The sequence below is a fragment of the Parasteatoda tepidariorum genome, chromosome 7 (assembly GCF_043381705.1).
Source record: "Parasteatoda tepidariorum isolate YZ-2023 chromosome 7, CAS_Ptep_4.0, whole genome shotgun sequence".
In the NCBI taxonomy this organism is placed as follows: Eukaryota; Metazoa; Arthropoda; class Arachnida; order Araneae; family Theridiidae; genus Parasteatoda; species Parasteatoda tepidariorum.
Window position 1 is genome coordinate 92,518,341 of NC_092210.1, and position 27,841 is coordinate 92,546,181.

Sequence of the window (27,841 nt, forward strand, 5' to 3'; positions counted from 1 at the left end):
CAATCATAATATCTCAATTTGTTTTCTACAGCATAGGACGCAAAATTTCCACCGTGGATCCGTTTCCCTGATCATTCCGAGTTAACTCGTGTACATACGTACATATTGCAAATGTTTATCATCCCGAGAAAACTCGGGCTTAGTGTCAGTGCTTGGCCAAAGAATACCTAAGTTCGCCAAGTGTCAGTGCATTTTGTTTTATTCCGTTTTTACTCAGTCGGAAGCAAAAAAAACATATTCTGATGTGAGTGGACTGCACAACGTGTTTTGTGTGGAATTGACATAAACAATTAGAGTAAAAAGCCTATTCCTTCACTGACGTTTGAAAAGTATCATTTTGTAGTGTCCCTTGTTCTAAGAACTATCCTACAAAGACTCCTATTTAACTTATTTCGTTTCCCCGAGTTAGTAAACTGATTTTAAATTAAAATGTTTCTTACCCATTAAAAAAAGAAATTCACATTTCAACTTAAAACTTGTACATTTGTTTTAGTTCCTTGCATTTATTAATAAAATAAAAATTGATTTTTTTGCATTTTTTTCTTCGAAATAATTAGTAGGGGAAGTGGTTAACTGTGACTTCGCCAGCAAGGAAATACTTTGATTTCAATTTTAGAAATACCAGCGGTGATAATACGCGGTATTTCAAGAAATATCCGCGATATTATCATCGTAAGTATGAAATCGGAACATTTCGGAAAAGAAGACAGCATAAATATTAAAATTATTTCCATCTCAATGGCCGAGATAGTCTGGTTGGCAGCGCGCTGGACTCAGTTCGAATCCAGCCGGACATAGATTCCCCGTGTAGTAAATGGTGACTGATGAACGTCAAATCTGTCGGGTCACAAAGTCCTCCGTGTTCCCATAACAAATTATTTATCTCGGGGGTACTAAATTGGAGATGGATCGTTCTCTGGTTCAGGTCAAAATTACAATCTGTGGATAAATGAATGGATGCATGAATGGGTCAGCCCTATAAACGGGTGTGGCGTACGAATGTGTCAAAAGTCGAATTCTCGGCCACAGATGGCCCCCCTGGAGAAAAAAGAACAATCGCCCCCCTTGCCTTAATGACAACAACTACAACAACATAAGATCAACAACTACGATACGATAACAACAACATTTTCATCTCAATCGTAAGATAAGATAGATAACGCATCCCAATGCTTCATTACGCGCTGTACTACTTCCTCACGCACCTCTCGAGCCATGATGTTTAATAAAGGATGAATTTTTCGTAGAGAAATAACAACATGGTCAGGGTGCGTAGCCAAATTATTTAACAAAAAAAGCACTTTTTAAGCACTCGAAACATATTTGTAAGCACTTTATAAAATATCATAATTAGGCAGGGTTGAAAAGTTTGTGACAATTGTCGGTTTTATCTTGTTTCAACAGTCATGCCAAAAGAAAAAAAAACTTTTGGAATTGTTTTTGACAATTGTGTCAAAAATCATGAAGTTTTGAATCTTGTAAAATGAATGGCGTTTTCATACGCTAAGGACTGACAATGTGCCGAAATAGATTGGGCTTGAATGAATTGTGAAAACGTTGAATAGGAACAATGTGAACTGTATCTTTTTGCATAATTCGTAACGAAAATCAACATGGTAAAGGAAAAATCTAAATTTGAAAAAGGAAAAATGAAGCACTTTTTAAAAACGCCCAATGAAAAAAGCACCTTTAAGGGCTTATAAAAAACGAAAATCGAAAATAAGCACCTTTAAGCACTTTTTTAAAAACGCTACACACCCTGATTGTAAGTGAAATAAATCAGAGAGGAATGATAGAGATAGCATCAGCTAGCACCCACCCCTATGAAGCTAGGTTGGCTATAAGCCACAGCCGAGGATCGAATCTCAGTTCTTCAGAATAACAGCATCTGTGCTCAGTTATCGCTGCTCACATATTTAAATGAATCAACGATAAATCATGAAGTTAAATGTTCTATAGCTATGCAGCAACAAGTATTATGGCACAGACATGCGAATTAAATCATCGGAATGTCTTGGGGAAGAAAAAAAAAAGGCTTCCGCGAAAAGCATTTAAAGCGACGAGTTAAAGTAAATATCATTCATGGACGAATAACAGCCATTCCGATTCAACCTCCCCCCCCCCTCCAAGAAAAGGAACAAATTTCTCCCATTTTTTCCTTCCTAAGTTGCAAAAGAAACAGCATATTGCATATCGGAAAGCAAAAGATATTTCTATGAATGAACGTAAAAAAAGAAAAAAGGATTCGAATCATCGATCGGGTCTGACGAAACAGCTGCAGACGATGTCTTTCCTATTTAGGGGATTTAACGGGGGTCCTTCAGAAATCCCCAAGATCGATCTCCGACCATGGAAACCTCCTCATTATTCTTAGCTCGGACGGCTCCCGGAGAAGGAAAAAAAACTGGATTGAGAAAACTCCTTTTTTGAGGAATAAATTTATATATTCTTTCTCGGAGAGGGAAAAAAAAAAAAAAGAGATTGAAGATTGTTTCACAAAGATGATTGAACTTTCCATATGAAAACAGAGTCAACTTTAGAACCTAAGAATATTTTGGAAGGTAATGAAACAATCAAAAGAAGAAGAAAAACATTGTGATATTTATTATTTTTTAACCGCTTCCCTTATCAATTATTTTGAGAAAAAAAAATTCAAAAAATCAACATATTTTTTTATTTCATAAATAAAAAGAAGGAACTAAAACAAAACATAATACACAAGTTCTAGGTTGACATTAAAAAAAATTTTTTGTATGCGTGAAAAATATTTTATTTACCATCAGTTTACTATCCCAAATGATCTCGGGCAAATGAAAAAATATGAGTCCTTGTATATGTTCACATCTTCATCATCTGAAAAATCATCTGCATTACGTTCACTCGCGAACACCATTTTTTGACTCTTCTTTTTTCCATGTAAATTCAATTGCACAGAACACGTCTGCAGTCACACACAAATAGCAAAACTCCCCTAACAATAATTGGCAACCTTCCAATCATAGCAAATTATATCATTACTTTTTGTTTTGCTTCCGGCCGAATAAAAACGTGATAAAACAAAACGTATTGAATAATTCTTCTATGCCCGAGTTGACTCGGGATAATAAATATTTGCAACCGGCATTCGCCTTCCAATGAGGCGAATCGGGTTCGAATCCCAATCGATACGAATTCCGAATCCGGCTTGCACCGACCACAGTGCTGACGTGAAATATCCTCTCTGGTATATGGGATAGAGTCATGGGATAGAGTCCCCTAGCCGTCAGGCTAACCGTGGGAGGTTCTCGTGGTCTTCCCCTCCATGCAACGCAAATGAGGGTTCGTTCCATCAAAAAGTTCCCCACGAAGGCAAATTTCTTCCTATACTTGATCCAAGAGTTCCTTTGTCTTCTGGATTGGGTTCAGATGACCCAGGTTCGAATCTCAGTGATCGCTAGCCAATATAAATTCTGCTTCCGGCTCGCACCGATATTCTGCTGACGTAAAATATGTTCAGTAGTACACCTATCATGGGTTAGAATCTCCACGCTAATCATTCGTGGCTTTTCTCTCTAAATAAAAAGCGGATTACCTCATTCGAATAGTCTTCCACGAGAGCTCAGGGAATAGAGCGTTCATTTTCAATGAGGTGAACCGGGTTCGACTCCCAGCATTGGCTAGTCGATATGAATCCAGATTGCACTGAAAACAGTGCTGACGTGAAATATCCTCACTGGTGTGGGGATCATGGTTTAGAGTCCCCTAGCCGTCAGGCTAACCGTGGGAGGTTCTCGTGGTCTTCCTCTCCATGCAACGCAAATGAGGGTTCGTTCCATCAAAAAGTCCCCCACGACGGCAAATTTCTCCCAATACTTGATCCAAGAGTTCCATTGTCTTCTGGATTGGGTTCAAAATGACAAGGCTACGGAGTTGAACATGAGTAGTCACAAACCCATAAAAATTGGGTCGGCAGTTCAACGACGGTTATGAAAATAAACTCGGGTATAATCAGGGAAGCTGTTAAAATGAATGAAAACGTATATTTCGTTCCGTGTATAACTTTCATTAAAATTCTAACTTAAAATTAGTAAACTAAACCAGATGGTGAAACTAAACAAGCAAAAAAAAAACCCCGTAAGTACGGGGTTTATGAATTGTTTATTTTTGCTGAACTCAAAATAGCCAAAACATTATTATGTAATATTTGAAAATTCCCCTTCCTTTCAAAACAATGGATGGTGAAAAAACCGGTTTTCCATTTAGGCTCTTTATTATAATCGGCAATTTCCCATTTAAAAACCTCCACGACATAAAAGACAAAACATAAGTATTTATTAAAGCAAAAAGTAATCATAATTCGGTATCTGCTACTCAAGAATTTATCAAAACAAAGAAATATGATATCTGAGAAAGAATGGTTACGGGTGATCCCCATTTAAAATAAATAAATCCCTTTCCCGATTCATTACGTATTTGTCGGATGAAATTTTTTAATAACAGTGCTCATTCATTGTTAATATTGAGTCATTGTATGCAATCCGTACGTATAATCGCTCCCCACCCCCTATGAATTAGTCTGATGAAAAAGTTCAGATTGAAATTATGTTAGAATTAATTAGGCTACGTTAAATTAAAATTCTACTTTCTTATTTAAAAATTTTTTTTAATCGAAACTCAGGAGGTAAAAAAAAAAATTTTTTTTTCCTTCTGAAATATGCTTTAATGAATAGAGTACAGTTTCAAAAAGGGATTTCATTGTTATTAACATTTAGTCTTCTTTTTTTTCCTATCAAATTTTGAGCACAAATTAACTATTATCTGCAAATCGTTTGATCAGGGCTCATATTTAAATGAAGAAAAAAAGAAAGAAGTTCAGGTAGAAGCATTATTCCCATTTTTACAAAGACAGAAACATTATAAGAATGTCATTATCTGCAAGGGCGAAAAAAAAAAAGAAAAAAAAAATAGGAAATGAAAATACGAAATTTTGAGAAGGCTTAAAAAAAGTTTTTGGAAATAAGGCTGTTCTTCAGTAATAAGTTTTTATTTTCATGAAATAATGTTTTTTTTTTCTTTCATTCTTTTTTCCTTTCTTATCTTTTTTTTAAACGAACAATAAAGCATTTTTTTTTTATTATTGTCGTGAGTTACAACAGTTATTCATGAATTATAGGTGTTTAATTCTTGCTCGTTTTTAGCGGCTTCCATGCTAGTTAAACAAAAACAAAAAATGGCGCAAAATGACCTACCAACAATTTTACTTTAGTCCCCAGTTTTGTTCAAAATTAGCTCAATATGAGTCCTATATGAACAAGCACAAAGGGACCGACATAAGATATACTAGATTTTTTAATATTGATCCTATATAGGGCCAGTATCGACCTATATAGAGCCAATATAAGACATTTAATGGCTGAATAATAAATACAAAATATCAGGTGAATCTGACAATCCTATATAAGGCCTACCAAGGTGGATAGGACACTGGACCCATGTCCAAGAGGTCGGGGGATCGATCCTCCCCCCCCCCGGCCGAAGACTCCCCGTGTCGTAAATGGTGAGTGATGCACGTTAAATCTGTCGAGTCACAAAGTCCTCCATGCTCCCAAGACAAATCATACCTCTGGAGGTACATGATCCAGAAGTTTCCTTGTCTTCTGGATTGGATTCAAAATGACAAGGTTACGGAGTTGAATATGAGTATAGTCGTAAACCCATAAAAATTGGATCGGTATAAAATAAGGCCAATCTCGGAGAAACCCTTTTTTAACCCTTATTAAACCGAGATTTGCGAATATGGGTTGTCGCCGAAATGAGAGCGATACGTTTTGGGAAAAAGAAAAACGTTAACGCATTAATGTAAGAAAAGTTACTACTATTCTGTCATTGTGCATTTTGAGAATTACCCATTGATATTAATTATTTCCAGGATGATCGTATAATCGAATGGATCGAGACGAAGTGATCGTGTCGGCGAAGGGAATAGAGTGTTCCAAACAGATGACCCAGGTTCGAATCTCAGTGATCGCTAGCCAATATAAATTCTGCTTCCGGCTCGCACCGATATTCTGCTGACGTAAAATATGTTCAGTAGTACACGTATCATGGGTTAGAATCATTCGTGGCTCTCTAAATAAAAAGCGGATTACCTCATTCGAATATTGTCTTCCACGAGAGCTCAGGGAATAGAGCGTTCGTCTTTCAATGAGGTGAACCGGGTTCGAATCCCAGCATTGGCTAGTCGATATGAATCCAGATTGCACTGAAAACAGTGCTGACCTGAAATATCCTCAGTGGTAGACGGATCATGGTTTAGAGTCCCCTAGCCGTCAGGCTAACCGTGGGAGGTTCTCGTGGTCTTCCTCTCCATGCAACGCAAATGAGGGTTCGTTCCATCAAAAAGTCCTCCACGACGGCAAATTTCTCCCTATACTTGATCCAAGAGTTCCTTTGTCTTCTGGGTTGGGTTCAAAATGACAAGGCTACGCAGCTGAACATTAGTAGTCGTAAACCCTAAAAAGGGATCAGCTGTTCAACGAAGGTTATTTTTAAAAAAATAGTCTGCCACGAAGCCCAGTGCTTGATACAGGAGTTCCCTTGTCTTCTGGGCCTCGTTACAATGACAAAGCTAGGGAGTTAAGTCGTAAGCCCAAAAATAGATCAATTGTTCAATGCCGGTTATAAAAATACAGTTATTTGGTCATTATTGCAATTTGAAAATTATCTGTTGATATTAATAATTATCGGTGATTTTCCTCTGGGTTAACCATGAGAGAATTTTTAGGTTTCCCTCTCCACGTAACGCAAATGTTTGGCTATAAAAATTATTTAAAAATGGAATCCAATGAAAGGATGTGTTTCTGATGACTTTAAACCATTATTGTAAATTTGACGCAAAGTGGTGAGAAATTTACATTGATTTTTGCATTGTGCAGCTCCTCTGGTGCGAGGGTAAATAAAATACCGCTATTACTACATTGATTTTCGAAGTAATTAAATCGCATCTCACAGAAAGCTATAAGCTACAATAATTACAGTCCGTAAATGCTTGGAAAACGATTCCAACTTCAAGAGCCACAGCATAATAGCGCAGGACTAATTAGTTTCTATAAATAACTTTTAACAGATTTATTTCGAAATAGAAAATCGATACAGAAATTCCCTTTAATGATATACCAAAAGAGTATTTGATCAGAAATTATTCTTTATTTTTAATTTCCACAGACACTCATACTAATTGATTTTATACGTAGCTTTTGTAAACATTCTATGATTCGGAAGTTTCGAAATAAGGATATTTGGAATATATTAAATATTTTGAAGCGATGTTGGGACAAATATAAATATGAAATAAAAGATACGTATTCGGTAAACAACAAATCTGTATTCGGTACTTTGAAGTGATTTTGAGACAAATATAATATTAAATATCCGGTTCCTTTATAGTGTCATAGTACCCTGTATTTTTTTAAAAAATTAGTTTGTCATAATACCTTTTTTTTGAAATATACATTATGATTCTATTTTAACTTTTTTTAGTGATAGACAGGATGCATAGCCAAATCTTTTAACAAAAAATAAGCACCTTTTAAGTACCTTTTTAGCACTAAAAAATATTTTTAAGCACTATATACATTAACAAAATGAAAAATAATTTTCAAAGACTTAATATGATTATGATAAAATAACTAGTTTCAGAGAAAGAACTCTTTTATTGATTATATTAGCCTTTAAAAAATGATCAAGAGATTTTTCGGTTCGATTTAAGAGAGTGGAAAATGAAGCTTGAAATGGAGAATATCTTGCAAAACGCAGTAGAGTTGCACATGAGAGTGCAATGATCTCACTGAACCCAGCTCACCATGCGCAAGTATTTCATCAAACCCGTAAAATGATGGGCGCTTTCATACGCTATAGACTGACGGTACGCTAAAATAGATTGTGGTTGAAAAAAGTGTGAAAATGTTGAATAGAACAATGTGAAGAGCACGCTTTTTCATAATACGTGGCGAAAATCGACATGGTAAAGAGAAAAATCTCCTTTTCTAAAAAGGAAAATTAAGCACTTTTTAAAAACACCTAATGGAAAAAGCACCTTTAAGGGCTTATAAAAAACAAAAATCAAAAATAAGCACCTTTAAGCACTTTTTAAGATAGAGAAGATAGGGTGAAAAGCGCAAAGCCCATTAGGTTCATAAATAAATATACTGCGAAATTAAAGAGATTATATTAAGTATAACACTATTTAATTAGATTTAATGAACAATTTAAGGCTATTATTTCAGACCTTTTGTAAAATTCAGAAAAATCTTCCCAGAATTCTATTAAATATGGCACTAATTTCGCGAAAATTCACAAAAATCAACGATTTATTTTAACTTTATACGTGCAAAACTAATAAAAAAAATTTTAATCTAAATTTACCGTAGAATCGGATATTTTCTGCCAAGGTCTCATTTTTGTAAGGAAAAAAAATTGCAAAAACCATGTCTTACAAGAAGTTGTATTTTTAAAATAATGAATTTAAAAAAAAAGTCATCGACCCCATTTTTAAGTTGTATTTTTAAAATTATAAATAAAAAAAGCCATCACCCCCAATTTTTAAGTAAATTCGTAAAGGATGTATTTTCAAAATAAAAAAACATAGCTGAGAGACCGTTCTTAAAATGCAATATTTTGTGAGGGTTCATACATAACGCGAGGTAAATATGTAACTTATCGTCAATGATTGGCTAATGTTTAGGTGTCCCGTGTCAGAACAGCAGCGAAACGGCGACATTGTCGCAGAACGTTACAGGGTTCAATGCAGAAAGATTTTTCTTTTGAAAAGTTAAAAAAATTTACTTTTCCTTTCTGCAGAAATTTACGCGTAATATTTGAATTATGCATTTAGATTATTACTTTTTGACGCTCTCAATCATAGTATCGTAAATTGATGTCTTTTCGGCAGTTATTGATGTTGATTTTAAATAACCCGATACATTTCAAATAATATGGAAAATTCGAATAGTGCATTTGACAGGGGTCTGTTTAGAAGAAATTCGGGTCCGTTAACGGATCCTTCACAAAATATCTTTTCATAAAAACGGACCCTTCACAAAATAATTTTTCTCTTAATTGGAACAAATTTGTTTATCTTCATTATTGTTCTGTTAATCGAATAAACCCTTCCCGGGGAAAGAAAAAAGAATGACGGTTCGAAACGAACTAAGTTTTTCAAGTTTCTCTAAGTTTTAAATTTCAACTGTAGCATTTTTAAATTCCAAATTTTGCAATAACAGGACCCTATTTGCACAAATTCACAAAAGCAGGATCCTGATTGAAAGAATGTGACTTAACGCTTATTTTATATTCACAAATTATGAATGGTTTTTTCACAATTTTATAAAAACAGGACCTTTCACAAAATGTCTGAACAGATCCCTGTTTGAGCATTTAATAATTCTATCCAATTTTTGGCAGTTGTTGTCATTGATTCTTCCATAGATTTAAAATTCGATGTTTTTTTTTATAAGATATTGTTTATTGCCACGAACAGGCATTTGAGGTGTCGCAGATCTTTTTTCCAGTCATTTGGATTTCATGATTTTTATGAACTTCATGTCTTCTGTAAACCGCTTTTGCTATTTTAAATTAGTAACATAGAATGTTTGTTTAAAAATATCTTGTATTATAGTGCTGGAGAATTTTGCCGCAAATAGCTCGAAAAAATTCTGCCACAGGGTTCTGCCATCGAAAAAAATCAGTCATGATTTTGTTCATGCTTTTCGCAAAAAACGATATTTCATACCCTCCTCCCCCACCCAAATAAAAAAAAAAAAAACAAGACTAGTGCCATGTTATTTTTTGAAAGTGATATAGAATGTTCCGCTTTATTCACACATACATAACATAGTTGTGGAAGACATTATTTCTGGCAGCGAAAACGAAAAGATGGTGGCCAGGGGTTGCGAGAGACCGGACTGAATTCGAAATGAGAATTGTGGGCGGGGGTAAAGTGCTGAGGTTGAGAAAAGAGGTTCATTAACGATCGCCAAGAAGGAAAAGAACTTCTCCCGCAGCTCTGTGACCGCCCTCCCTCCCCCATCTCCGCCACAGACAAACGACTTCATATTAATAAAGAATTCTATCGATTCTTTTTCCGTTTTGCCACAGGCACAAAAAAAATATTTGAAAATAAAAAATAAAAAAAAGTATTTGATTTTTAACTCAGTTTTTTTTTCTCTAGCTTTTCTCGTTGAAGAGAAGAAGTCAAAACAGAACCTAACTTTTCAAAAAGTGAGTCCGTTTTTAGTGTCAGTCTGTTGACAGATCTAGAAACGCCGCCAGGGTGCATAGCCAAATTATTCACGAAAAAATAAGCACCTTTTAAGCACTTTTCAAACACTCAAAAAATATTTTTAAGCACTTTAAAAAAATCTCATAATTAGGCAGGGTCGGAATGTTTTTGACAATTGACAGTTTTATCTTGTTTTAACCGTCATGTCAAAAAAGAAACTTTTGGCGTTGTTTTTGACAATTGTCAAAAATCATGAAATTTTGAATCGTGTAAAACGAATGGCGTTTTCATACGCTACGAACTGACAATACTCCAAAATAGACTGGGGTTGAATTAATTGTGAAAATGTTGAATAGAACAATGTGAANATTTTTTTTTTTTTTTTTTTTGCATAATTCATAGCGAAAGTCAACATGGTAAAGGAAAAATCTCATTTTGTAAAAAGGGTACTTTTTAAAAACACCCAATGAAAAAAGCACCTTTAAGCACGTATTAAAAATACCGCGAACTTATATCTTTGGTAGAGAAAAAATTCCCATCAAATTTTGAATTTGACCGAATCAATAATAGGTATGTAATTCATTAGCTTCAATAAATAAAAAATTACTTCGCTGCTGATATTTTCACAATATGATAATTTTTTCCACCATTATATTACTGATTGCTTATTTATTCTAGTCGATGAGCTACGATTGGTCAGTGGATAAAGCACTAAACTAAAGTGGAAAATTTGGGGTTCAATCCCCCGGGGGTGGCTTGAAGCCCACACAGATTCAGATCAATAGACACTAGTTTGTCTGAGGGTAAAAGCGGCCTCTGCGCAATGCTGACCAAAAGCATTCACCAAAAAGCATCCACCTCAACATCCATGAACCCCCTGACATACAAAAGGAGCGATGGCTCAGAGGAAAGAGCATTCGCCTTCGAATGAGGTGAATCGGATTCGAATCCCGGCGATGCCGGGTCGATACGAATCCGCATCCGGCTTGCAGTGACCATAGTGCTGAAGTGTAATATCCTCAGTGGTAGATGGATCATGCGTTAGAGTCCCTTTGCCGTCAAGCTTACCGCGGAAGGTTCTCGTGGTCTTCCTCACCATGTAACGCACATGCGGGTTAGTTCCAACAGAAAAATCCTCCACGAAGGCAAAATTTCTCCCAAATACTTAATCCAGGAGTTCCCTTGTCTTTTGGACTGGGTTCAAAATGACAAGGCTACGGGGTAAAACATTAGTAGTCGTAAACCCATAAAATTGGGTCGGATGTTCTGCTTTTTAAACGAAACAGGAGACAATGAATTTTCGTAAGTATGCCTAATACAGCCAAACAAACTTTGTGGAATTGTGTAAATGTTTGGGGAGGTCACACTGACCCCCGTGACCTCTCATCCCGGGGACCCTGCATAGATCCTCCGGTGTTTTTTGATGAATTGATAATGGAAATTCATAATTCATGTATGGTGAGTTCCTAATTGTGGCTTGGGTGCGTGGTGAATGTTCGAAATATTCATCGAATTTTATTCTGTTTTTTGTGTTATCTTGAATGTTGATAGATCTTCTGGTGAATGTTCCTGATAGTTACTTTGATGAATGTTCGAATATATTGATTAAAATTGATAATATTTTTTAAGATGCAGACATTTAAAATGAGCTGATTGTGAATATCGAAACCTATTTCAATTTAATAGCATCATTGCTCCCTTACACGCGTATATGTCGAAAATCGGTATATACTGATAATGATTGTTAAGTAATATATTTCTGTTAAATATTAATTTTACTTTATTTTATAACCGTCGTTGAACAGCCGACCCAATTTTATGGGCTTACGACTACTCATGTTCAATTCCTTGTCATTTTGAACCCAATCCAGAAGACAAGGGAACTCCTGGATCGAGTATGGGGAGAAATTTGCCCTCGTGGAGGATTTTTTGATGGAAATAACCCGCATTTGCGTTACATGGAAAAAGAATACGACGAGAACCTCCAACTGTTAGTCTGATGGCAAGGGGACTCTAACCCATGATCCGTCTACCTCTGAGGATGTTTCACATCAGCACTGTGGTCGGTGCAAGCCGGATGTGGAATTCGTATTGATCCGCCATAGCTGAGATACGAATCCAATTCGCCACATTGGAAGGCGAACGTTCTATCCCCTGAGCCATTGCGGCTCTGTTAAATATTAATTCTCACTTACACTCGCAAATGCCCACATTCAGCATAAAACGAAGGAGGTGCGATTTTTCTTGTTTTCCAGTGCTGCCATCTAAGGCCAAGAATTCGACTTCTGCCACACCCATACGTTACAGCCCGTTTATAGGGTGAACACATTCAGACATCCATTCATTCAACCACAAATCGTAATTTTCGTAGACAAATCTAGAGAACGAACCATCTCCAATGCAGTACCCCAGAGATATAATTGGAACATGGAGGACTTCATGACACGACAGATTTAACTTGCACCAGTCATCATTTACTACAGTCTTCCGCCGGCTGGACTCGAACTCCCGTTCTCACGAACGTGAGTCCGGCGCTTTGCCAAACAGGCCCAATATCGCACCGTCAAAATGGCGACATTCAACGCGCACTACCTCATATTCCAAAATATGCATAGATAGAAGAATTACAAGGAACTTTTTTATTAAACTACTATATAAACAGCAGAATATCCATATTTTCTTGGGCTAGATATAGATGTTAGTCAATAGGTCAGAATTCCGACTCGATGATGATGAATGTTAAGAATTCGTCAAAGGGGCAACGGGACTTTTAAGGAGAAAGTCGACATTTCCTGACTTTCACGATAAGAAATCTTTTTTTTTTATTTGAATACTCGTATTTAGTACAAAGAAAAAGTAAATCAAAAAAAATTTCCCTTCCCTTTAATATAAAATTATTAAAAAAAATATATATATATGTATCCTTTGAATAGGCTTATTGTTCGTTAAGACGAAAATCAATTAACGGATATCCATTAAAACAATTCCTACTTAGGTTAGTAAAGAAATTTTTTATTTTAGTTATTAAATAATTACAACTCCCATATAAAACTAAAATTAAGTAATTAAATTTATTTAATTATTTAATATTTGGAAAAAAAACTGTATTAACATCAAGTGTCCTGAACTACAAGTTTAAAAAAAAAAAATTGTATTTGAACTTGAGTGGATGAGTATTTTATGAACAATTTTAAAATGTGAACAAGATACATAGGGAGAGAGTGTGAATTAATAGTAGGAATTTGAAAGTAAGTCTAAAAAAGCATTTTGAAAATTAATAATCTATATTAATAAAAAATCCTGTTATTTTCTTTATGTACTTAACGTTGGAAGTTCGTTCTCGTTTTAATAGATGTTAGTCGTGAATGCAGAAATATTACTAATTAAACTGCAATAATTTTAAGTAAAAAAAAAGAAGTAAAAATAACATGATCTCGTTTGGAGGAATAAAGTCCACTTTAATCATTGAAAAAAAAATAATATAAATTTAAAATGTAATCAAATTAAATTGCGATACGTGAAATATAAGCGTTATATCAATAAAATGTGGTATAAAAGAAATTTATCTCTAAAATATAATCAACCAAAAAAAAAGTAATCCATAAAAATGTATTCCAATCCCAACTGATGAATAAGTTACTCAGTTACGTAACAAGATTACTTCATCAAAAAATACAACACAAACAATAATATACAAAATGGATAACAGGCGACGTGTTTCAAGCGCTCAAAAATAGGCACACACTTTCAAGACTTGCCAGGCGTGAATGAAAAGAAATAACGCGTCTAACAATTCTTAAAAATGGGCGTAAAATATGTTGACTGTTTTTATTTAATCAAGTAATACTTAACTAATACAGTTTCTTGGGGTTATTTATTTAATATGTTACAATAAATAAAATAAAACTTTTATGACTGCATTTTCTTTTTTAGATGACTTTGAAAAAGGGGGAAATAGTTTTAGCCAAACCTATAACGAATGCCGTAAGGGTACATCACTTTTGAAAGACATGAGAGGTATTGATTTTCGGAGATGTAAGAAACTTATAGTGACAATTCCTACATTTGTTTGCCTCGATTCTGACAAAAATAAAACTATTTTCTCTTGTTTAATCTACTTGAAAAAAGTTACTGGTTTTTTAAACTAGTTTTACAATTTTTTATTTTATTTTATTTATTTTTTTACTTTTATTTTTGTTAGTTACTAAATATTAAAATGAGCAATATAGTTATGTCAATGGTGAGTAGATATAGCAAATAGAGTTTAGTTACGGGCAATTCCACGAAAGTGTCAACTTTTAAGTGAAATTTTCTTTTTTATGAATTGCATATTTTAATTTTAAAAATATGTTCAAAAATAGCCAAAGTCTACATATTACTGTTTAATTTTTGATAATTTTAAGTTTTTTGAATCTGGCAGCATTCTAAAGTAATCACATGGCTGACAAGTGAATTTTTCACATTTGTGCTCCAATTGTATAATGCAGCTCAAATTACTTTGATAAACAGACGACGATTTAGATGTTAAAGTATTTAAAGAACATGGGACAAAAATTGATTTATGCATAAATTTCCTGAGAACGAAGATAAGATGTGACATTGGCAAGTTAGATATAAAACCTCTTCTGAGACAACCTAATTTTGAAATTGTTGAAATTTTAACTGATTCTTACGTAAATATTAATTCTGTTTATCTGTTACATTCTGTTTATCATTTACATATTAATAAAACATTTTTTAAATGAAGACTTTCTTCCACTAAACTTTTTGTCATTCCGTCACGGTCATTCCGTCACAGCAAATAGATGTTAATAACTGCTAGCCAACCTGAGGTTAATTTTCCAAATTCACAATTTACATTGCTTACACATTATACTAAAAGTAAAAAATAGTTCAGGAAAATAATAGTTGCAAAATTCACAGAAACTACCAGTTCTAAGCGGCATGCCGAAAGCTTGGTTGCCAAAATGTCATTCCGTCACACAAGTAAAAAGTTCATAAAATTAAAAATAAAAAAAATACAAAATTCTTTTTTTTTAGTTTATGAATCACATTATACCAATAATAATGATATGCATGAGAAAAAATCATGTTTATTTGAAATTAGATGCATAGAAACTTCAATTAATTGTCATCATGCAAATCAAAATGTCATTCCGTCACATACGGAAACAACTGTAATTTGCATTGCCATTATATATGCTACTAATTTCAAATAACAAAAGCGCTGTGTTTACAAAAAAATAAATAAATAAATAATTTTTTTTTAATTGAATATGTGATAATATTTTATTCTAATATTATGGGTGATATTCTCGCACTTGGATGGCGGGAAAAACGCACGTATTATTTCCTTCTTCGCATTTTCTAAATAATCATCACAACACAAAACTAATTAAAAATCGCAAAATCCGCAGTGTGGCCAGATGCGGATTATACGGGTTTTCCTAACCTAGGTACGTATCCGCGTCTGAAAGGAAAGAAAGTAAAAAGAAAGAAAGAAGCAATCGCCGAAAAAAAAAAGATCGACGACGAAATCACGTGAATAGGACTTCTCAAAAAGAGCTTACTCAAATGATTGCTTCGTTCCGAAATTAGGTTGCTGTAATAAATAATATCGTATAAAAAATATCGGATTTTGAAAATTATGAAGAAATCAAATAGAAATAACTGCAAAACAAAATCGATAGAATTATTGCCTTAAAAATTAAATACTCAAATGCACGATTCAAATTTTCCTTGTTGTTTGAAATATATCGAGATATTTAAAAACCACGTGAAAATCAATATCAATAACTGCCGAAAATACAATCGACACTGATTTACGATACGATCTTCCTAAAATTGACCGAGCAAAAAAGTAATTATCTAAATGTATGGTTCAAATATTACGTATAAATTTCTGTAGAAAAGAAAACTAAAAATATTTTTTTTTTGCAAGAACTCTATAACGTTCTGCGACAATGTAGCCATGTCGTGGCAACGTGCAATGTTGCCACGGGGCTTAAAAAGAATGTAAATTTAGTAACGATAAATCATCCACTGTATTCTTCTATACGTAAATATAGTTCATACGGCAAACGAATGCAAATATAATGGAACTCAATGGTAAATATTGTGCATTTTCAGTGCATTTTTTTAGTTTAAATTATTCAAAAATAAATTTTTTGCGCGTCTCTTTAAAAAAAAATTCGACGTCTTTTTACTTCAAAATAGAAAAAAAAAGGCATTTATTTAAAATATTAATCATTTAAACTGAATGAGAACAATGACCACACTTTTACAAATCCTTCTTAATAAGCTTAGCAACATTAATTTCATTTTTTCTACGATATTTTCCATGACACCTTAGTATAAATAGTTTTCCAAAGACACATTTATTAAAAACGAACTTAATTTTTGTAAATGAATTAATAAAAGTGAATCGATAGCATAGAGATCTCATTTTACGAATAATTAGTATATTATTCATAGATAATTTCCAAAAAGTGGACAACCATCAGCCAAGAATATATTTGAAAGATCTTTCATTTAATGGAAGGTCGTCAGCCAATAATAAATATTTCACTAATTGTTCTCTAACTGTTGTATTTGATTTTAAAGTGACTATCAGCCGCACATCTAACTTTGAGATAAAGACTGTGTTTCCTAAAAAACAATTTTTTTTTGAAGAAAACAAGTCAATGATTATTCGAGTGTTGAGACAGGAAAACAAAAATTTGTTTGTGTAAAAAAAGAAACATTCCCATCCAAGGCAGACTTAAAGACAACAAAATATTGAATGATAAGGAATTAGTAATACAGCAATATGCTTTCTTCTTCGCGTTTTGTTTTGTATTTATACTTTTATAAATATATATATTTTTTTTAAATTCTGGAAATATCGAGAATTAGTAGTTATTTAATTTAAAATTCGTTTAATTTATAATTCGAATAAGTAGAAATTAAGAACATTTAGTCGCTAGTAAAAATTACCGTAGATCAAACACGAAAAAAAAAAATTATTATTTTTGTTCGCATTTTACAGACAATATTCCACACATAAAATGTAAAAGTTTATCTGATGATATCTATTTCTCCTGCAAGATTAAATTAAAAATAGAAATGATTATTATTAGGATGATTTCGCACTTGTACGTTATTTTCCGTACAGTACGTAAGATTTGAAGCAATTGCGCAATGGTAGCGTTAATGACGTATCTTTACGTTATCAGGGGTCTGTCCAGATATTTTGTGAAAGGTCCGTTTTTCGTGAAATTGTGAAAAAATTACTCACATTCTTTCAACCAGGGTCCGCTTTTATGAATTTGTGNTAACGGACCCAAATTTCTTTTAAACAGACCCCTGGTTATGTTGGCGTAATTAAAGCCCCCCCCCAGGGCCCGACTTAGCCTAATTGGGCCTCTGCTTCACTACTTCAGTAATGAAGAACCGAATTTTATGGAGGTATTTTAATTTTTTCACCTCATTATGGATAACAAGAACTATTTAGCTATTAAGTCCCCCAATAATCAAACGACATATTGTTCTGTCCATTTTATCGATTTTCTGACAATTCTATGCCCATCATGAATGCAGTTTTCTGATTGTTTACTTTGTCATCTTAACTGCGAAAAATTCATATCCTTGCTGACATAAGGGCGGGAATTCAGCTAAATGTTCGCTGTGACGAGGGCTCAGTTTGGCCAACCAGAAGCACGTATTTTTGTAAACCTATCGCACTTCGCGATACGCAAAAAAATATAGGCTTTTGATTGGCCTAATTTGTCCATCGTCATTGAGAAAAGTTGCTCAATTCCGCCCTAGAAATCCATAGATTTACGAAATATAGATTATGTTCATACGATAGATTAATGAAGAAGCTTAACTGATGGATTTTACACTGTACTGACATTTTGTTTAAAAAAAGTTCATTAAAGAAAGAAACGTAAAATAAATCTTCTAATCGATTTAGGGCCCCCCTCAGATGTGGGGGCCCGGAGCAACTGCCCCATATGCCCCTGCCTTAGTCAGGGTCTGTTAACGCTAGAAAGACAAAGCTGAAAGCACGCTGTTTATAGATGTTAAATGAAGTTTGCTGTTTAAGCCTTAAAACATGGAATGTGAATTTGAAGAATGATATCGATGAAATTTAGAAACGAATCGTCTGATATTACAACAAATGGTTGAACGGAGAGATCGCCGACGTCCATTGTAAATGTTTGTTTTGATTTTGTAGTCTAAGTTAAAACGATATTCCACTAGGTAAGCGCTTTTAACTTAACGGGACTTTTGCGAAATTTCTTGTTTTCACTTACGTAAGTTTGATATTTTGGCTCATGCTAGAATAGACGCATGCGCACTACTCAAAATCTTACGTACGAGGGCTAACGTAACTTTGTGAAATCTACCAACAAATACAGGGGTCAATTTAGAAGAAATTTGGGTCCGTTAACGGGACCTTTACAAAATATCTTTTCATAAAAACGGACCCTTCACAAAATATTTTAACTTAAAAACGGACCCTTCACAAAATAATTTATCTTTTAATCGGACCCTTCACAAATTTGTTTATCTTCATTATTGTTTTGTAAATCGAATAAACCCTTACCAGAAACAGTATGGGCTAAATACCAAATATCTGTATATTGCATCTTAGTAGCAGCAATTGCTGTTTATTTTTCAAAATTTATTTTTTTTAATTATAATTTTACGGTGTTGAATATAATTTTGTATCTATTTACAATTTAAAAACTCCTTAAAAAAAGTTTTCTGCAATAACAGGACCCTATTTGCCCACATTCACAAAAGCAGGACCCTGGTTGAAAGAATGTGACTTAACGTTTATTTTATATTCACTAATTACGAATCATTTTTTCACAATTTTACAAAAACCGGACCTTTCACAAAATGTTTGGACAGACCCCTGAAATATGTTTCTTGATGAAGTTGCGACTCACACTTAAAAGCATTTTTTTCTTTCTTTTACAAGGAAAAAAAAAATGCAAAAGTATATTTCTACGAATGTGGAAAATAAGAAAATTTAATCACTGATCTACAGGACTAGTAAATAAAAGGTGTCTCTAGTCCGCACTCATTTTTATAGTAAAGAATAAAACAAAGAACGTGAAATGTTCACAATTTTGATGAAATATGCTATTTAGTGACAATAAACACAAACCAAGAAACATCACCAAAAATCGAAAAAAAACTGAGGCAGCATAAAATTCTTTGAGGTCGGTCCAGAAGAGAACTAATAATTGTTTATTTCGAATATAAGACAAAATTTAGTGGTTTTCGAACCAACCATTCATTTTACCATGCAAAAGAGAAATCAACGCCAGCAACAAAAAATTCAAAATTGAACTATTTAATTATATATTTGGCATCTTCGTATTATGAGCTACACATATTTTTATTTTATTTTATAACCATCGTTGAACAGCCGATCCAATTTTTGTGTTTAGGACTACTAATGTTCAACTCCGTAGACTTGTCATTTTGAACCCGATCCAGAAGACAAGACAACCCCTGGATCAGTAACCCAGAGGTATTGATTTGTTGTAGGAACATGGAGAACTTTGTGACCCGTCAGATTTAACGTGCATCAGTCATCATTTACTACACGGAGAGTCTACGGCAGGCGGGGATCGAACCCAGGACTTTTTGGACATGGGCCCAGTGCCCTACTAGCCAGGATATTCCGGCCTTTAGCAAAGAAAGAAAAAAAAATTGTTTTTATCAGTTTTCTGAAATTCTATGGAAAATCGTTGCCCTTCTCTCGAATTCAAACGTGGGGTTTCTTCGAATTGCAAGGGCAGAATTGTGTTACCCCCGACATTGCATGAAAAAGTTAAAACCCCTTAACATAATTTCCGTTAAACATTTAATAGTTAAACATTAAAATTATGCAAAATTTTAAAAATACGTTCATGCCTTAATTTTTTTCTTCTGTTTATTCAAATTATATTTATCCAGTTAAACAATCAGGTAAAAAGCTCAGCTGATAAAATGTATTTTTATTGTTTCAACTCCGTCATATCATTTGACCAATGGTTTGTTACTTTCTAATATATATATATATCTGCACGTTAATTATTTTATAATTATTAATAATTGATATAAATAATATATATTCCATCAAGTTATAAATAATAAACCACGATATTTGTAAATAAATAAACATTGGGTTAATAGTATTTACCATGTTCTCTTCTTCTGGGTTCTCCTCTTCTGAACATTAGTAACCGTCAACTCAAAATTTGTGTAGGCTGTTCAATGACGGTTATGAAATAAAAAATATAAGTCGACCGTTCAACACTGGTTATGAAACAGAAAATAAAATGAAACATTGAGTAAAATGTTAGGCTGACGGATATAAAGCACAATGAATTAAAATTGTCAATCACCATTCGCAGCTATTTATAAAATAGTCATTCTTCACCGCAATTAAAAAGAATAAAAAATGGTAATCACTCAAATTGCCCTATCTCTGACCCACTAATAGCTTTACGATGCACGATAATAAAAATAAAAAACAGGAGAAATTTAGGTCTATTCAAGAGCCCTTTAACAAATTATTATGTCTGAAAAACGGGCTATTCACAAAATTCTTGACCGAGACGTCATTAATTAATTAATAAATTTTAAAACTCCTTTTTACTCGCAAAAACAAGATCTTGATAGAAAGAATCCAAAGACTTTTTTTCTCATTAAAAAAATCTCTTTACACAAATGGTTTTTCTAATTTTCAATAATTCACATATTATAAGTAGAATTTTTTAAGTTTGGAAGAAGCTTTAGATCAACTTCACATAAATTAAAACCCTGCATTTGAGACTCTTTTCAAAGAACACAAGATTGAAACTCGTCAGTCAGGTCGTCTGTGCCCGCTCTTTCAGGGACACCCCCCTATCAGTGGGTTAATCCCACAGTAAGGACAGAGAACATCCATGCCACTTCTGGAATTCGAACCCTTTCTGTGGTGAGGCCAGCTCCCAGACCTCTACACAGTCCGGTCGGCTCATTTGAGACTTGTTGCGAAATATGTTTTTCATTGGTTGAGAGCTGAAATTTTAAAAATAAATTTTATTTTATTTTATAACAGTCGTTGAACAGCCGATCCAATTTTTTGGGTTTACGACTATTTATGTTCAACTCCGTAACCTTGTCATTTTAAACCCAATCCAGAAGACAAGGGAACTCTTGGATCAAGTATTGGGAGTAACTCCTTGGTGGAACTAATCCGCATTCGCGCTACATGGAGAGGAAAACCACGATAACCTCACAGGGTTAGCCTGGCGGTAAGGGGACTCTAACCCATGATGCGCCAACCACTGAGGATATTTTACGTCCGCACTGTGCTTGGTGCAAGCCGGGTGCTGAATTCGTATTCACCAGAAATCACTGTGATTGCGTATTACTGCAAAACTTTACTCATAATTTTTTGAATATGCCAATGAGGTAGATACGACGGCCCCATTTTTATAAAAATAAAATCGCGCTTTCGTGAAAGACAAAACAAATCATGGCCTTTAAGTTGTTGTAATACTAAAAGAAATAATAAATAAAAAGAAATCATCATTTCTGAGTTACAAGAAAAATTTTGTTCAGGATATTTTTCAAAATGAATAAAAATTATTATGAACTGCTCATTTTTAAAATGATAAATATTATGAAGGGTCAGTTTTTATGATAAGATAATTTGGGGGGGGGGCACTGTAAAGGACCCAAATACTTCCTAAAATAACCCCTGCATATTTTTATGTCGTGCTAAAATAACGGATCATAAATTTACGCCGTATTTTTACAAATATAACGAAAAAGCAATAAACATTGATTATAAAATTATAACGATTTTTTGTGTTTAATCTAAAAATTGTATGTAATCTATCGACCGTTGTATTTAATTATGGGTTTGCACTGTTACAAATAATATATTAAAAATTACATGAATTTATATGATGTACTACAATTCAGGATTGCTGATTTAATTTACTTTTCTCTTAAAAAGTTAGATTTAATTGATTTAAATCGACATTTTTAATTTTAATAATGTTTCTATTAAAAATATTTTATATTTATTTTATGTTTTATAGCATATTAATAATATTTTTTTTCAAATATTATTATAAACAATAATTTATTTTATCATGCACAACAACGATTGCATACTATTTTTTTACTAAGTAATGATTAGAATTGTATTTAATTGTGAGTTTGCGCCATTACAAATAATATATTAAAAATTACATAAATTTATTTAGTAAACAACAATTCAGGGTTACTGATTTAATTTACTTTTAATTGCTGATTTAATTTACTTAGATTTAATAGATTTAAATCAGCATTTTTAATTTTAATAATGCTTCTATTAAAAATATTTTATATTTATTTTATGTTTAATAGCATATTAGTAATTAATAATATTTTTTTAAAAAGAATATTATTAACAATAATTTATTTATCATGCACAACAGCGAATACATACTATTTTTTTTACTAACTAATGATAAAGAATCACAAATACATACGAAATTTAGTTAACAGGAAAGAGAAAAATTAAAAATACTTAAACCAGACAACCTAATCAATTTTATAGCAATTTTATTTTTTAATTATGGAACATTTGCTTCATGAAAAATTTTTTAGTTTTGATATTTAGTCTGCTATTTGTCTACTTACTATCTTAGTTTGGATAATTATATTTAGTTTTGATTTGATTCAATTGAAATGATGTTTGCTATTTTTTTCTTTAATTAAATCTATTTTCCAAAAAAAAGTAAAGGAGTAACTTTACCACGTGAGAAAGAATAATTTAACGAAAGGATACAAAGTAACTCCTTGTTTAAGAATATCTTTTTTATTAATAGAATATTTTTAAAACAACTGGTTTTATACGTTGCATTAATGTTAAAAAAACATGTTTTATCCATACTATAATATCTATAATATCATTAAAAATACATTTTATCATAAATTATTATTATTATTTTAAATAAGTTTTAATTAAAATTAAATTTAAAATAAAATCTGAACTTTTCTTTATACACAAAGCCTTTTCATTTTCCGAAATGAAAGTTTTAGCTATGAATATAAGATAAATCTTTGTCATTCATTAAAGATGAAATCTTTTGGATGCTTTCTCAAATATAACAGTTAGTAACTGAAGTTTAATAGAATAAACGCAAAAAACACTGAATTATAAACATTTCACTCCAATGAAACAAAAACTGAAAAATTTCAATCTATTCAATTAAATCAATGATTTTGAAGAGAAAAAAAACATTTATTTAATTAGTAATTTTATTTAGAAAATCAATCTGATTTAAACCTGCATTAGTTATTTAAATGAACTAAATTAAATCAATACAATCCTATAATATTCATAATTTAATTTCTATATATTTTTAAGGGTTATGCTTTCTGAAAACTTTGTCGTCACATAAATAATGTTTTTTCGTATCATACAGTGTTTGTTATCTTTATAATAGCCGTGTGTTTACAATACTTAGTTAACATGAATGTTGGGTCAAGTTTAGCCCATCTTTATCCAGAATTCTCTACCACTCATGCTGAAAATGGCGGCAAAACATCCAACAAGAATAAAGATCATAGTATTTTTTATTTTTTTATTTAAATAAAAAGCGTTTTCCCTCTAATTTTTTGATATTTAAAAAATTACACTATCGCTGTATTATCTGAGGTCATAAAAATTTGTAAAAATTGAGAATTAATAATTTTGATAGATTTTATCAAGAATATCTAGGATTTTGATAGATTTTGTCTAGGATATCTAGGATTTGGATAAGATTTTATCTAGGATCTCTAGTATATCCAGTATTTTGATAGATTTTATATAGCATTTCTAGGATTTTGATAGATTTTATCTAGGGAAAAAAATCTTGGGAACATGCGACTTTTTAAAGAAAAGTTTAATAACTTTTTAGTTGAAGTATTTGTCCTATTCTAAGCCCAGGTAGTTCTTTATAACAAGATGGTATATATGTTTCACCATTATAGCTTTTCCTCGAGTGTAAGGAACCTAAATTAGTAACCATTTTTTTCATTTGGAAAAATACTGTTTAACTGCGAATTTAGTACTTATTTTTGGAAAGTCGCTTAAATAGTACTTAGTGCAGGGGAAAAAAAAGAAATGCGTGATGAAAAAAAGATGTTGAGATTATGTTGTACAGTAGTTTTCCTCAATTACTTACTATCAATTAAGTCATCAAAACAAAAAATAAAAAAAAAAATTCTAACTTCAAATAAACGCCTATTGACGACATAGCAATAAGAAATTGACTAAAAAAGAAGTTTTTTTTCTTCCTCTTTTTAATATATCGACTAAAATTTATTACACTAAAATTTCGTATTCAAAGCATGTTGTAAAAATCTTAATTTTAAATATTTTTTTTTATTATTATTATTTCAAATGCTGGAAGTAATTTCTTTTAAAAACTTATCTTGTTTTGAAGAAAAAATTATTTTTGATTTTTATTTTTCCTAAAAAAGTATTTTAAGGTTTTAATTTATATCGAAGATTAGGGTTGGGAATTCTAGCTGGAAAAAAAATAATTATTTCTACCAAGACTCTAAAAGAAAATAAAGGGGAGAAAAACTGGAAGAAACTAGTCCAAACGGAAGAAATTAAAAATGTATCAAACAATTGTTTAACGACAGCTAATAGTTCAATATATAGCTCATTTCGACAATAAATAGTTCAAATTTAAAACCGATAAAATTTAATGCAGTTAAAGAAAGCAAATAAATTTTACTTTTAATTTTATTTAAAAAAATAAAAAAAATTGTATTATTTACATTAGTCTTAAGCAAAATTTTATAGTCTTAAATTACCAAATATAATAATTTGTTTTGGTTTCGAAAATATGTTATCCTTATTTTCCTTAACAAATATGTACAGTTTTATCTCGATCAATTATGTGTATTTTTATTAATTTCAGTGAACTAAATAATCTGTTTAAGCATAGAATTGCCTAAACAAACAAAATTATAACTTTAAAAAACATTAATTAGAAAAATTTGGTTAAATAATTATTATTTTTTCAAATTTTCAGTCAGTTAAATTCTTATTGCAATTTTTTCTTAATATCGATGTATTTTATGAGTAGTTTTAGGTAATAAATTTGTTTTTGATTGATATTAAAAAAAAACAACAACTGATATTATTTAACAATGAGTAGTTTTTCGCGCTTTTACCTGAGTTGATAAAAAAAAAAGTTTAAAAATTGAAATCTCACACTAAAAAATAAAAATACCTTTGACGTACTAGTTTCATTCTATTCAAATTCGTTCACAAAGTACTTCGTGCGATAACCACACACAATAACAAGAACAGAATGAAAACATTCTATGAGTAAACACTGTTCCATATCTACGTTAAGACTTTTCTAAGAACATTATGCAATGCATAACAAGGATGCATACAAACTAAGTCTCAACTCAATGGTAGCCTATTAAAGATAGAATAATAGTAAAACATATTGCATCGAGATATTTTGACTAGCAGGATTCGTTAACTATTTAAAAGATTATTTTCAGAACCAGAAAGTCTCTTCTTTTTAAAATAAATGGAAGCCACATGTAAACATTTTATTAGTTTTAATGTTAAATTCAATACCGCTTTGCAATTTTTTTTTTTTTATAAGACGCTACGATCACTGTAAATTTTATATAAAAGTTCGTCATGTTGCGTTAACACTTTTAAATATTTTTATTCGCAGGGGGCAAGAAAAATATTTCTAAGGAGTGGTAAAAAAAATTCTATAATTCGAACTAATTATTCTGAGGACTAATTATTCTACCCAATAAATAGAGTGTTGTAGAGGGATCTATTGTTATATCGGGGGCCTACATACTTTGGGGACACAAAAAAGTATGTCGATGTCGTAAAAGTATGGCCCAAAGTATGTCGATGTAGGCCCTTTATTGGGTCCCCAAAATAGTGTTGTAGCGAGGTTGTACTGGAGTTCGAAATAATATTTCCTCAGAATAATTAGTTCGAATTATAGAATTTTTTACTCCTTAGAAATATTTTATGTATGTATTAACTATAAATGTATTTATATATTATGCAAAGGATCAATTTGCAGAGTGTTAACTATTAAAAACAACTGATATAAATTCAGAAAATAAGATCGTGAACGCACCTCAAAACCATTTTTATTGAAAATAATCTGATATTTTTGTTTGTTTATTCATTTTTTTGACTGTCAAAGTCAACCCACAAAGTATGCATGAGGCAAGAAAATGATTTTCGCTTGTAAATGGTGCTCCATCCACCCTCCACAAATAAAAATTCTCTTTCAGGTGCTCATTTGTGACAGGGAGAAGACATTCTAAGAATGGAAGCTCTTGGGGTGGTCAGCTGAGAGTCTTTTCTGGTCAGAAAAGATGATAAAAAAAAGATTTTTTACATTATTTGAAAACCAATAATAAGTGAAGAAAATAAGGTTGAAATTTGGAGGAAAAATGTAGTTTTACAGGGGTTGATTGCTTCAGAGAATATCGTAATAGTGAGAGGAGAATGACATTCATTCATATGCAAGTACGTCGGGAGCACGAAACATGATCGCAATAAAGGGAGTTACTGTTGTATTGGATATCGTAGTAGCGAGAGTTCATTGTATTATTTTAAAGAGTTTTTATCCGGACAGGGCTAGAAACACATTTCTCGGAAAAGCCGACATCGGCAGCGCTTTCATTTGAACTCATTATTTTGAGAGGTTTTGAAAAAGTGAACACAAAACAGCTCTATCATTCGAGGAATTGAAAAAATTTAATCCTTTTCCGTTTACACTCATTGGAAACAGGTGGGTTTTGCGAACGTCTTCAATATTTACTTTTCGAATCGAGTTGAGTCCGCACCAATAATACACGATTGAAAATATACTTGATATGTTGGGTGAAATGAGAAAGGGGTTGGAAAGGAGAAAAAGAGTAAACAAATATTCCATTCTGCAAAGAAGAAAAGAATGCAAGCAGCCTTACTCACCCTTTTCGAACATTTCGAAGGGAGTAATAATAATCCTAGTTGTGTTGGTCTTGAGACACAAGGGGGGGTTGTCCGAACGATAATAATCCACAAGAGGAAAAATTTTATGGAGAAATTATTTATCGGAGTTTAGACAGGCAAGAGCTCCGCATGAACAACTGAAGACAGCGTTCCTCGCAAACTGGATTTTCTGACCCTTTCTCACACCCTCCGTAGCGCATGCGCAGTGAGAGGGGGATGGGTCCACTGGGGATGTAGGGGAAGAGAGCGATGAGACGCCGAAGAGAAGAAGAGATGCTCGGATTGATTCGGGGAGTTTCCAAAAAAAGAATTATTTTTGTTCATTATTTAATCTGTTTCAAACGGATGTTATCTTTTCATATTTATCAATCGACATAGGATTATGAAGCCTTTTATGAAATAGCACATTTTAATAGTTTTTTCACCCCCTGCTTTATATATATATAATCTTTCATTTACGATAGGAAAATCACTGTAATTATGTTTTTTTTTTTTTTAAAAATGTTTCGTTTTTATAAATGTAATTACGAATCAGGGAATTGGTTTTTCAATTCATTTTCTTCATCTAT

The 27,841-nt window shown here is 32.3% G+C and overlaps 1 protein-coding gene across 8 annotated transcripts in view; it reads right to left on the minus strand.

Annotated features, from left to right (window-relative positions):
- The window catches only part of LOC107443911 (plexin-B), a 193,497-nt gene extending 165,974 nt beyond the window's left edge, over nucleotides 1-27,523 (minus strand). For 3 of the 8 annotated variants that reach the window (XM_071182958.1, XM_043047550.2, XM_043047548.2), the window contains exon 1: nucleotides 27,252-27,523. The gene's annotated coding sequence lies outside the window, so the exon portion shown is untranslated. The remainder of the gene's footprint in view (nucleotides 1-27,251) is intronic. The other 5 variants (XM_043047552.2, XM_043047551.2, XM_071182957.1 and 2 more) reach the window with 4 other exon arrangements.
- Nucleotides 27,524-27,841: the final 318 nt, after the last annotated feature.